The following is a 13,935-nucleotide window of genomic DNA, read 5'->3' as shown; positions in this document are numbered from 1 at the left end:
CGTTTTGTGACGTTGGCAAAGAAAACGGCAAATTACGCGCGCGGCAATAGGTTATGATTCCCGTCCTAGACAGACGAATCATACTGTCTAGCAGTTTAATTGACTTTGATGTACTTTTTTTTGTAGCTAGAAAGCGATGTACAACTTTTATTTAGTTAGTTCATTGAAATTTTTGTGAATTTATAGCGCACAGGACATTTCTGAATCGAGTTGTAAATGCTATGCGAGACAAAAGTTTTCCCCCTTAGTGAGATAATTTACATTTTGAGTGTAGGAAACGCATTTCTTGAGAAATGAATTCAACAGTAGCAATCAGCCTTCTCGGAAAAGGCATTTTGTTGGCATAACTTTAAGCAGAGAAAAACTCGTGTAATTGATCGTCCTTCAAATTTAATTTCCTTTTTTTTGTGCATTTGACTGTATCCAGGAAATCTTCTAACATATTGTTGTATTTACTGTCCAAGAAGAGTTACATTTTATATTAAATGGTTGCGAACTGTGTCAAACGACGAGTGACATTCTTTCACGGAGCTCTTCTTAGTTTTTTTCATGTAAGAAAATGATAAAAAAAGAATGTCCTGCTAAAGACAACTATGCTGACCTCGCGAAAAGAATCCTAGATCCTGCAAGAAACGCTAGAGAATGGATAATTTATTCAAATAATTAGCCGAGAATTTATAAGTACGGCAACGTAGAGTAGAGCTCGGCTCACAACTTTTAGAAATGGTGGCGGCGCTACGGTGGCTCTTGTGATAGAAGGAAGATGAACTTTTTCCTCTACTCTGCTCACACTCTTTTCACTACCCGTTTCTGTCAGCTAAAAGCTAAAGACAAATGAAACTAAAGTCAGGTCGAAACAATGAAAAAACTGGAATGGAAGAGCCAAGGTGAACGTTAGCGAACTCTTTTCTAATTACTATCGTTATCTCTACACCAGGTTAAAATAATGACTTTTGGATCATTTTCAAAGTCAACAAAAGAGGGGCTTGCCACAGGGATAGCTGGCAAGGTTTGTTGGGGTCGAGAGAAAAGACATTAAAATGTCCAACGACCGGGTGGGCACAACTTTCATTTGGAACATAATAATTCAATCAATTGACAGGGTGCTGCGCGCGCCATTGTAAGTGGGCTTCCAGTTCGAGCGGTAGGATAATTAAGGAACTCTTTCACTTCGGTCCGAAGCGTTCAACGTAGCTAGATAACGAGCTATCCGCAAATACTTTTGCTATAAAGATGTTGCGATAATTTTTAATCGACCAGCTAGAAACAAACTGCCACTGACCGGACCGAACGACCGACCGACCGAAGGAGGAGACATCTTACTCAGGGTGAGTGATAAAGCAAAAGGTTAAAGGTGTTGGGGTTGCCAAGTAACACCATCACCTCTACCCCTCAGCTTCTCTACCAACATTTCAAAAAAGCGTAACAAGCCAGTTTTGCCCGTCGGCAAAAGAGATTAATTGCTCGATGTAAATCATTATGAAAAATGTCCGATTTTTATCGCATTTGCTGCAACACAAAAAGAAATGTGAAGGCAAATAGAAAAAAAAGGTTTGCAGTTAGTGAAACAAACCACGGACCCTCCGGCGGGATCATAGGACTGGCCATAAAACCAAAAGTGATCGGGTTATTGGTTAGAGCTGAATTTATGACAAGTTTTTATTGCGATTCCGAGTCAAAAGCGGTTCACAATATTTGTGACTGCATGTTTTTGAAACCCAATGTATCGCAGATAGATTGTTGCTTATTAGAGAATAGAGTAGTAAAAGGTTTACATTTTTAAAACACTATCTACAAATATTACAACGAAGTACTTAAAAAGCAACTAAATGAGACCGTTAGGTCACGTTGTCCTGCATGGAAATTTACCAGAGTCCGGCTCACATTAAACCGAAAACTCAACCCTTCGTTTCAATTTCACCCTGCTCTTGCTTCGTGAGAAAAAAATAGCTGCCTTGGCAATGGAGTCATTTGGCAAGCAATAAAATGTCCTCTTGCCTTCGAGGCCCAGCCCAGATCAGTGTTCATTTCCTTTCGTACAGAGCAAAACTGATCCGTGTTCCGTGCACCCGCCACGTGCTCTGGTTTTTGTTGCAACCACTGTTACACGCACTTCCTCCTTCCCATACACACCGTACAAAAAGGGCGATAAAGATGGGCTGATGGGGGTGATGGAGTGTGTGGTCAGCCGTGTGCCACCGTTTGCCGTGACCGGAACGGGTCAGAAATAATGTCACTCGGACGTCCATATATTTGAATCTAATTCGATTAGTTAATCCCCTGCGGAACAATATCCCAGTGCGGACCGCGCTAGGAACGGGCGTGCGGCGAATAAAGTCCCGGCAGAACGAAACGGAAAAGGTGGGACGCTTCGGAGGGAGCGGAGCCCATGGTGATGGGGTCATTGGATGTCCAAAATGGGAGAGGTTAAATCAACTTTCGCCCCAAAATGACCACGACAAGGTTTTTTTTGCTCTCTACCTTATTGTCTTATCTCTTTCCTTCCCATGTTGATGTGGTTGTGTTAGAATTTGTTAGCTTGAAAGTTGCGTTGAAAGTAAATTTAGGACAGACACAGAATGTAGAAGAATGAAAGGCAGTCGAGAAAACCGGAAGCAGATCCACGCGTGTTTGCAGCCTGGAAAACTGTGCGCTCGCGCCGACTGCGTCCCTGTGTGTCCCGTAGCCTGGGTACTTCTGTTTCTACTTTAATGATTAAACTCGCCCACCGTGCGACAGCAGACTCATCTTCCTCCGTTTACAGTTCAAAGCTAACGTCTTGCTGTTCCTAACTTTTTCTTCTCCATGCAGCTAAATGAGACGGTGGAAAAGAGACACACCAAACTTCCGCAACGCATCATTCGCTGCATGGGAAAACTCGTTCCTTCGTCTCTACTTCTCGGTCACGGTGAGATACGCGGAAAAATAAAACTTCTCCGCAGTTCGCATTGTCCCTTTTCTCGTGTGTCATAGTAGAAAGGGGCATAGCGCTGGCCACAATGATACTATTTTATTTTTACTTAGCTTTTCCGGGCCTTTGTGTGTTGCGTTGTGCCCTTGTCTGTTCGTTGGAGCTTCATTACATTCTAGCGCTTTTCCACCGTACTGTCTCTACTGTTCATCTATTAGCTCTTGGCCACCATCACCCCATGTCCAAACCAATCCCTCTGCCTCGCGAGAAAGTCATTCTACGCGTACGAAACAAAACAGCTAGGAAAAAATGTGGATGGTGCTCCTTGCACAGGGGAAAATCATTAAACCAGTTAATTGCTTTCGGAGCAACGTTTATTTATGGTGTTATCCCGAATTCAATTTCCTGCCGCAAACGTTCCTTCCCGGCCTTAAATGATGGCTGTGGCTCGTGTTGCATTGAGTTTTAGTGAGTTTCCTTTCGCGTTTCGCCACTGGTAGTAGTGAGGGAAACTCGGCGCTCGTCCATCTCACATACGAAGGGCTAAATTATCTGGTTGTGTGTGTATGCGTGTTTGCACGAGGGTAGCCTGGTAGCCAACATTTGAGTGTCCAAATAAAGTATAACAAACAGAAATTCATCAATCTTAACCGAGATGACCGGAACCAGAGTTACTACGATTTGGATGGTGAAGAACAAACAACTCTGCAACATCGCACATGATTACTAAAATTGTTACGAAGCGTTGTCTTTCTGTTGACAAGGAAGGTAGGACTGCCCACTACTCGATTAAAGTGACTAGGGAATGAAAAAATCAGGAAACTTCACCAAAGCCTTTCTCATTAATGTATTTTGAAAGATCCATTACATAGATTGGCTTTTCTGCGGCCTTGTGTTCCACCGGACAGTAGGCCAGCAAAAGTGAAACTGTCATGCATGCAAAGTTTTCCCCGAAAAATGTCAGTTGTACTTACCCAGTTGCTAAATCCACCCATTCTCGCCGGTAGAAAGGATCACGTTAGGCAATTCGTGGAAAATCATAAGAGCATTTTCTTTGCTAGAAAAGGAATGACAATATACTTATATTCGAGTTGCGAGTGTCCCTTTTCCACCTGGAAACACTAACTAACGAGCAAGGCGACTCCGCATAGTATCATTTCTCTTGCCTTGGGGGGATGAGTATCCAAAAGGAGGGAACGATTCCAAATGTTCTGCTGGACGATGAGCAAGAGCAGAACACAGCCATTCCCCAAAAAAAACAAAAAATGGGCAAAAATAAACGGGTATCATTAGATGTGTACCATTAAAGGTACCGAGGTGGCTTCATTTATCATAATTTTATTTCTATCTTCTCCACCACTGTTAAACCATACCGTGTCCTAGTCTGGGGTACCTTTCTCTACTGCTGAACCTTGTTGCTAGCTGTCCTTTGCTGCTAGCTCGTTCTATTTCATTTATTTCATGAAAAATCGTGAAAGAAAAGCGTACTGAAGAAAAAAAAAATTCAATTCCAGAACCGTTTTGTTCTATGACCTCCAATCGGTCGAGTTTATTGATTTGATAGATTTGTTCAACTTCGAAGGACAACGGACGGATTTCATTTCTTATTTTACCTTTAATAATACCACCTCCAGGAGGATATTATTATTAAAGCAGAAAAGAAATGTCCTTGCACACCAGCTGGTTGCCGCCTGCGCTTTGTCGCATAACGTTGGCTGATGACCCCAACCTTTTCCCCTCTGCTTCTCATTCACACAAACAAACGAACCATCGTACAGGCATTAAGCAGCACACAATTCCAACCTTTCTTTCGGCAGTGAAAATGAATCGGTAGGACTCCACGATATCATCCTAACCCTGTTTTCTTCTACGAAACGTTTGCCAAATGGTACCATTTTTCGTCCGCTAGATGACAATCCTTAACTGGGCGAGAAAATACTGTGGCCCTGGTGAAAAATGTCCTTCCGAGGGGCGGGACGTGGCGAAGAAAAGTGGTGGAAAACAGGCACAGGGAGTAGTAAGAAAGAGAAAGAGAGAGAGAGAGAGAGAGAGAGAGAGAGAAAAACATAATAAAAATATCTTTCCCTCCCACGGAATGATTTATGACGGTTGCGAATGGTAGACGGTGGGCAACGGAATTAAAGTGTCACTCTCTCTCTCTCCCTCGCCTGTATCGTCTGACGCCCGGGGAGATAAAACCTGCATCAAGTCGGAAAACCCGATAGGACGACAGCCAGCGTGTACGAAAGGTGTGAAATGGACTTTTTCTGCTTCAAATGTACTGCGATGCCGGAAATATGCAGCTGGAAGGCTAAAATGCCAACGTGTCCTAGAATTTTTGGCTAATTCTGGTATGGAGCTCAAAATGAACCTGAACATAATTTACATCTTATCTCTAGCGCTTTTGTGTTCAAATATTCGTAGCAGCAAAGGGAGTAGATTGTGTTAAAGTAAAGAAAAATGCTAATACAGTACAGTAAAAATAATGTTTGCCAGAATGAAAATGTGTTACTATTGCTTTCATTTAGCTGAAACGGCTCTTTTCGCCACCCCTGAAGACATGCACATCGATTGTATCTTCCAAACGATTAACCGGACACAGGCCAACCAATCGTTTTGACCGAACGCATCGAAACGAACGAGATGTTATCGTATTCCGGTCATTGATCCCTTGACTAGAACCAAGGATCCACATATACAATGGAGATAACAAACCACACAGATACACACACTTTGCGGTTACCGATTACACTGACCATTTAAACCATCTGGAGCAGGTGGTTCAGGGATCTGGGTGGTCCATCCTTATTGGTTGATCCTTTTTTTTGCCTTTGCAGTTTATACAAACGATATCTTACGATTACTACAATCATACTGGAAATTATGATGCTATTTGGTTGTACCAATCAGGTGGCACATATTAATTTTGGTTTGCAGACTACGGTGAAAAAGGACCACGAATGTTCGAAGAATCCTCTTAGACTACTTCAGAGGTTATTGCTTGGAATGCCAGAAACAAATCAATCTGAAAGACAAACCAAACAAACAGCTATTCTCTGGAGTATTGGAATGTCTTTGTTCAACAAACATCTGTTGACAGTGTTCTTCTTCATTTTTAGTTTGAAATTTGTTGTTTTATTTATGATATATGTGATAATTTTGTTCCCTAGACTTTGTATCATACCCCATCAATAAGTTTTTCCAAGACTGCCATAAAGACCTGGAATTCATTTTCTACATTTTCACCTTTTTTATAAATTCAAAAAGTCCTCACGATGAAATCCCTGTTTTGCAAAGCTCTTCTGAATTATTCGTGAATCAACTTCACCACCGACAGGATCAAAGCGCACTCTCCACTCCACATTGCTGCACACATTTCTAGACAGTGAGCCAACCATGTAACAATGATCATAAGGTAAGGCTGTTTTTAACAAACGATTCACCGACTGAAATGCAATAACACTGTCAGGAATTCGTTGCCCACGCTTCAGTTCAGTTTGTTTTTTTTTGTTCTCTTCTGTGTAGCAAAAGATAAAGAAACCAGCACATTCTCCGAACCTGTATGGACCGTTTCAAGAGTGTTGCTGCTACTGTACCTTTGCACTAGCATGGTTTTGCTAGGGGAAAAAATTGCACTAAAAAGTAGAAAAGATGAACTTCCCAACAAAGAACACACCTCTCTTAACCCTTTTGTGTTGATAGCTACATAAATTTTTCTGTCTGGCTTTAGAATTTCACCCGACACCCGAAAACAACGCGCGCGTAGCACGAGCTACTTCCAAATTTTCGTTCCTTTCACGATGGAACTTTTTGAAGTAGCTGTACGGTGAATGGAAGGGTTGAAGACATTTAAATTGCTTCTATGGTGACCTTAAGCTAGTTTTCGATGGGAATGCAAAGTGAATGAAATGCTGTGAAAAAGAAACTTTTTTTCAGGAAAGTTTAGTTACCATATTTGTTATAATTGAGTAGCTTTAGTTAAATGATATATTTTGTATCAAATATAATTCATTTAGACTATTCAACCAATTACCAATTACCAGTAACCAATTACCTTGTACCAATTTTACGTCAATGTCAAGTTATGATTTTTTTTATATTCGATTCTAAAATCAACCTAAAAATGTTTAATTACAGTAACTAATTATGAAAATAAAACCAGAGAAACTAAAGGTAATGAATCCAAAATTTGCATCATTCCTTAAATTCCTGTATTTTTTTTTTTCAATTGTTGCAATACTTTTATATGTTTAACATTTCTTACCAGATAAAGTATCCTCTCCAATAGATCAAGTAGTAAAAAAACCCACACTTAAGATGGGTACGTTGAAAACAATACAAAAAAACTTTCAAAAGTCCCACCAAATATCGAAAAACCCAGTTGACTCGATGTTCATGAACAGAAACACCTGTGCCGGTCGGACATACCTTGTGTAAAACGCATTCCGTATGCACCTTGTATGTGTGGGGATATGAGCTAAAGTGCGGCCAGCACCGACACCAATGGGTGCACAATCGATTCCCCTTCCCGCGCATTGCTAATCTGCACTGGGCGGAGTCCCAAAACCCGGGAAACTAACCGACACCAACCTCCTACAGCGTTTAGATGCAGCATGATGTATGAAATTATTAGGAAATGCAGCTGCACTGAGGTAAATGAAAGGCAGTCAGTGGGGAGGTGTGTACCGCTGTCTAATTAAAAACAATGGGCATTATTTTTTGCTCTCTCCGTCTTACTCTCTCACTCTCTGTGTCCATATTCATACCTTCGGAATAGATGGCCGGTTTCGTTCTACCGAAACCGCAATGAAACCCGCTTTCATTTCCCACTTCGTGACAGATACGGTTTTATCAGAAATCAAATCGCCGGGCTGGGTGAAGCCAACGATCATATTCTATCCCTTGCTCTCTCTTTCTCTCTCTCTCTCTCTCTCTCTCTCTCTCTCTCTCAAACCGCCTCTTCCATGTCGGTCACTTTATAGACATTGGGCAATAAAAATGCAGGGTAGAAGTTTGGCAGGAGTATGGAAAAAAGAAAGAAGATAAAAAAGCTCCCAGATAATAATACAAATAATAATAATGATAAAACAGCGTATCGTGGACGTCGTTCCGTCTCTTCGATCCCGCCAGCTGCCGCGCGCTGGGCCGGCCAACAGAATCAGCATTCGATTAAAAGGGCCTTTCATATTTTAGTGGCGGTCAACTGCGCAGTGGATGTTTTCGCAACCATGCAGCTGTGGGAGTGGAGGGGAGGGAAGGAGGGCCGAGGGTGAGCAATGGGAAGGGTGGTGAAGAGAAAAATGATATCAAACGATATGCCCTTTCCCGTGTGCACACGCAAACTCGCGCTCCACCGTGTGTGCGCGTGCACACACACACACACACACACACACAGTCAGTGCACCAGAAAATGCATCAAAACGACGAGTGCTCCGGTTCGGGGCTAGTTAATTTATTCTTTAATCCATAATTTATTTACCACACTCGACTGGACGAAGACCGGGCCGGGCAAACTGAGCTGGGGTACGCGAGCAAACAACAACCACACCACATCGTAGCACTATCGTAGCTTGAGTTTGAGCAAAACGGATCACCCGAATTGCAAATATGCTGCACAGCCATTTTTCCGAAATGAAAAACATCACCGAAGAAAAACAGTTGCCATACGGTGGAAGTGTTTGAGCTTTTGTTTTTTAAATATGCGAATAACTTTTCGAACGCTCTCGTTTGAATGAACAGTTGAATTCATTTAATGACTGGCGTGTGAAATATATATATTCACTGTTAGGTGAAAAACAAAAACGATCACTTGAACAACCTGCATACATAAACACGTGGACAGCCACGCTCTCGGCGTAGATGAGCGGCGCCAGCAAAAAAAACCAACATGCACAATTGTTAAAAGTCTCTTTTCCGATAGCAACAACAATACATAACAACTTAATCTTGGAGTGTAAACGAAATGTAAAAAAACGCGCGGCAGCCTGTAAAAAAATAGTTGATGATTTTTCACGTTGAATTTTCAATACTCAAACGGAGTACCGTAAGTAAAGCAAATTATCATGCGACTCTGCAGTCATTTAGCGACCCATTTTGCCAGGCCACGGCATTGGTTAAGAAAGCGAAGTCCCTAGCTTCACCGCTGGCTAATAAGCAAAGCCAAGCACACGGTATACTATGGTGGAAGGCTATTTAGTAATGTTATTAGTTCTGCACCGATTAGAGACTTTCATACCCCGAACCTTACGGGAGCTGCCAGTTGCTCATAAAACTGCTCCACCCGACGACGACTGCTTAAAAACGGAAATGAACGAACAGACCAGAAGTAGCGGGCGGGTGAAGTAGTGGGAGTGCTGTACGGGGTAAGGCAATAACACAGTACACATTCTGGCCGGTGCTTGGTGGTGCTCGGAGGTCCCTTCAAGGAATCATGGCATCTCTTGCTTTCAATCAGAAAATGGTGAATTCTACCAAGCAGCAGTGCATGCATGTGCGCTTATGCAAATTCTAAATCTCACCCATTTCTCTACACCCACAGTATGAGAGGAAGGCGGGAAGGACGTTACGGGGCGCGGTGTCGTACGGGGTGGTAGAAATGTTTTATTACCAACCGCCGTGCCACTGCTACGGGCCGGGATTTCAAACACTCTTTGTATGCGGATAATGTGTTTGCCGTTGCAGTTTCAGACCAAGCGCTGATTTGCCATTGCGCTTCGTCCGACCTGTGCCCAGCACACACTGAAATGAGTAATGTAATGTAAAAAAGCGAATAAAAAGCACCAACCTACTTCCCTCTCAAAACTGCGCCCCCCAATGCATCAAGTAAGGAAGGGCGCACTTCAAAGCGTAACTAGTTCGAGGTGCATTTATGGCTTCTTCCGGCCGCCGGACACCGAATGACAAATGCTGGTTAGCAATTGGAAAGAACGAACGAATGAATGCAACATGAAAAGAGAAAAAAATCCACAAGAACTTCCGAGCGTTTCTAACACTGTGTTAGAAGAGGTTGGTGGTATTGTGTTTAGTTCGAAAAAAAAACCTCGAACCAGGGAAAGCGAAATTAGAACGATGCAAACGACTTGACAAATGGGGACACTCAATGGTTAAATGCGGCCACAAGACACAAAGTAATGCCAACTGTTGTTTTTTTACAACAACAACAAACTGAGTGTAAACCCCCGTCCAAAGAATGAGCTTTTTTGCGGGGCATATGGGACTTTGAGTTTGCATTAAATACACTTTGGAACAGTTTGTCAAACCGTATGAGTTGTGCAGTGCGGTAATGGAATGAATTTGCGGAAACTTTAATAGTTTAGCGTTTTGCATTATTAAATCCTGCGGTAACAAATGGTTTAATATATGGAGTGGATTTGGGAAGTGGTGAAGAAAAAAGTGTCGTACCCTTTCTTTTTTGTGCTTAGTATTTTAATGCTCTCGCTAGAACAGGCATCTCTTCCAGAGATTTTGAAAGTTCTCGATCTGAACTAAACTAATCTAAACGGTGTATGAACCTAGATAGATTCTAAATTCCGCAGGATTAGCTCCTTTGTATGTTTCACGAACCAATTTAAAATGTTTACTTAAAAAAGAATGTGAAATCACTCTTCATAGGTCTTATCCCAATCTTCTCTCTTACTCGATACTTCTGTACAGCAACGTTCAACCCGTAATTCCCATAGTACCACGGAAAATTGAATTAAATACTGTATATCTGCCCACAGTAATATTATTACAATGTTGGCCACACTTTTCAACAGCACCTTTCCAACTGCATCCACTCCAAATGAGGTTTGCAACGTGAGCCACGAAAATGCGCGTACGCTCCGGTACAAGGGTATAAAGCCTGGTAAGCATCAGCATCAGGCCACTGCTGCCACTGTTACTATTGTTGCCTGTGGTGCGCGATTTCGGACAGTAGTAAAATGGCAGTCGTCATCGTGGCCACCGCAGGCGCGAAGTGGCGAAGCTGTAAACAGCTTTATGACATTCCGGTTTGGAATCGATTCAAAATATGCACAGTTTAAGCTTTACATATGGAGGTACTGTGGAGAGTCGCTGGAAGGAAATACGATGCCATTGAGTGAAGTTCCGTTGGGAGAGTTGTCGTGAGTCGTTTCAAGTTTTTTTTCTCCTTTGTTCTTCCGGGCAAGCCATTTCACGCATTGTTTTTAGGTATTTTCTTTCTTCTGTTGGTTTCATTTACTCCAGCACACATTTCCATCCACCTCTTGTTCATCTCCGTATCACGCATTGCACACGGAGCGTCACAAAAAAAAACAGAATATACCCTTAACGATCCCTCGCGCGGGTCCCGATACATTAGTCGGAAGCAGCGGAAACGGAGCCTAAGTGGAAGTGCGCAAATTTCGGTAGCGAAGAAAATTTGCATAATAGTTTTAATGGTCTCGGTAATTTATCAGACCCCCGTTTGCTGCTACTGCTGCTGCTGGTTCTCTGCCGTAGTGTGGAGGACGCAGTAGTGCATGGTGGTGTCGATGTCGCATTCTTCGCGACCGGAATACACATTCGCTCTAGCTTCGTATGCTCACTCTGGAAGAGAGATTAAAGTAACCCCCGTGTCTGCCTGCCTGCCTGATGGGTAGCGTGTACTTTCTGCGTTCTGAAAACCGAACCGTCCACTTTCCCGCTGAGTTTTGAAATCAACGAATGACCAACCATCAATCAACGTCTGGTTTGAAGTTCTACGCGGGTTACGGGCACAGGTTGTGGGCCTCATTTTGTTCATTTCTTTTCTCGCTATCGGCGGAACGCGGGGACACATGGAAGGGCACATGCCAGCCAGAATGATTAGCCTGCCCGCAGGAGCATTTCGTGTCGCCCGGTTTTTTTCTTGTGAGCACCACAATGTTAGGAGTCGGTTTTTGTTAATTAGGTGGATTTTAAGTAAGCAGTTTTTAACGGGATTTTATGTGTAAATGGAGCAAAAAGGATAGCAAATTAGTAAAAGTTTGGCGCGTTGCTTAGTTTATTTTATTTGATTGTGATTTCAAGAATTTTCTTGAAAGTATGCAAATTATACAATGCAAGTCAAAAGTTTCTTATTTTAATGTACTTTCCATACATCATACTGATTATGTGTTCTTTCTCTTTCTAGGTACGTACTGAAAAGGGTTTACAAACAACTCATATTATATGAGTTTACGAACGTTTGGTAAGCAAAATAACCATGCCATTTACCTCCATCAGGCAACTACCGTAAGCTTATAAATCCACATTTGACCACGATCTTCTACAAGCATGTACAACTTGAATTTTTACGCATATTTTCTAATATCTAAAAAGCATCTCACCATAAAAACTTTCATGCGAAATCGTAAACACAAAGATTAAGAGCTAAGGATAAATTTGCTTTCTAGTATACACTCTTGAAATAGAGTGGCCTTGCTGCCATTAGGTCGATTGTTTCTTTCACGAGACTTGGCCAAATGGCACATGTCCATCTAAGACATAAATTCGGACGGATGAATGACGTTCTGCCTTTCTTCCGCACTCACACGTTCCTCGATACCACTGTGCTAACAGTCCCCCCACAAACACAGGCAAACCCTGTCCTATGCCGGTCAAGCGTAAAAGCACAAATTGATAAGAATTTGCCTACGACCTCATTTCGAGAGTGTTGTAAATCCGGCTCACAGAAACACAACAAAAAACAATAATCTCTTAGAATTCACTACATGCGATCGTGGAACAACTCTTACAACCAGTAAGTTTTTCCCTAACTCAAAGGCCAAATCTCCCCCCCCCCCCCAAACCCTTCCATCACCCTAGGACAAAAGCGCATTACGTTCTGGGTGCTGCGGGCGCGTATGCGTCCCTTCGGTTCCGTTCCATTCCGGGAACCAAAAAGACTTCAAATATATCCCTCTTCACCCCCTTCTCGGGGACAATCTTCGCTGGAAGTGTTTCGCTGTCGTCACCGGTCGCGGCACTGTTCGCCTGCTCACTCGCTCTGCTCTGCTGCATCATTTTCGCAGGGTGGATATAATTGAATTTGATTATTTGCATAAATCTGAATTTCTAATTTCCACACTGCCGCAGCAGCAGCAGCATTCTCTCGGAGTTGGCGGTATTTGAAGTGGCATTCGTAGCCGCAGCAAACCGCCGTCATAATCAGTACGCTGCTCGGTGCTCGTTACGTAAATAATTCAAAGAAACTAAATCAGTTCTTTGGTCGCCTGTGTGTGTGTATGTGTGCAGGACTCGGCAGAAAAGTGGTTGCAAGGAAGAGTAACTGAACAACACACAGAAAAAAGCCTTCAGGTTCCTCTTATCCAACCCCCAGAATGAAGTGGCACTTGAGATGGGAGACTCTAGGATTGTGTCTTTTTTTCCTTGCTCTTGACTTCTTCAGAGCTCCCCCCAGCATCGCTCAAAGTTTGTCGCCAATTTTGCAAATTAAATAGAACGCACACAATATTTGTGCATAAACATGAAACCCACCAGCAGAGTCATATTTCTGCAGCTGAAAGGCAGCAACAAGGAGGAGGAAAAAAAATACCATCCCATTCGCAAACGAACTAGAGCAGAATATTTGATCTGTGTCGTCTCGCACACGACGACGACGGTACAAACCTGCTCATTGCTTATGCTAAGAGACTGCAAAAGATACTCGCTGACAGCTTAAAAATTGGTCCCCGTCCCTGTCAATAAAATCTTGGCAAACAGACGTTCTACCATATACTGGCGCTGTGTGTGCATTTGTTTTATTTGCTTTCCTCCGATCCGGACGTCGGCATCGGGCAGGAAGATTAGCCCCAGCCTCTCCCTTTCCCTGCCGCCCGGTCATTCGCCCCTTGTTCGTCCTGGCGAAATCACAGCAGGCACAGCATGATGATTGTTTATGATCTGATCATTTGTTTTGTGACGAGATAAAATTGGATTAAATTTGCATAACTCATTTGCTGCCGTTCGGGATTTTTCCCCGTGCGTCCCAGGACCACAGAACCTGCCAAACCGTTTGTTGTCTGTCGGAGACTACCGGAGCGAGCGGGAAGGACCGTTGA

At 42.8% G+C, this 13,935-nt stretch overlaps 1 protein-coding gene across 11 annotated transcripts in view; it reads left to right on the top strand.

Annotated features, from left to right (window-relative positions):
• LOC121598013 (aryl hydrocarbon receptor nuclear translocator homolog) overlaps positions 1–13,935 on the top strand; it is a 196,771-nt gene that overhangs the window by 135,879 nt on the left and 46,957 nt on the right. The gene's annotated exons all lie outside the window — the stretch shown is intronic.

Source organism: Anopheles merus, chromosome 3R (assembly GCF_017562075.2).
Source record: "Anopheles merus strain MAF chromosome 3R, AmerM5.1, whole genome shotgun sequence".
Lineage (NCBI taxonomy): Eukaryota > Metazoa > Arthropoda > Insecta > Diptera > Culicidae > Anopheles > Anopheles merus.
This window is presented reverse-complemented; position numbering and strand designations above follow the sequence as displayed.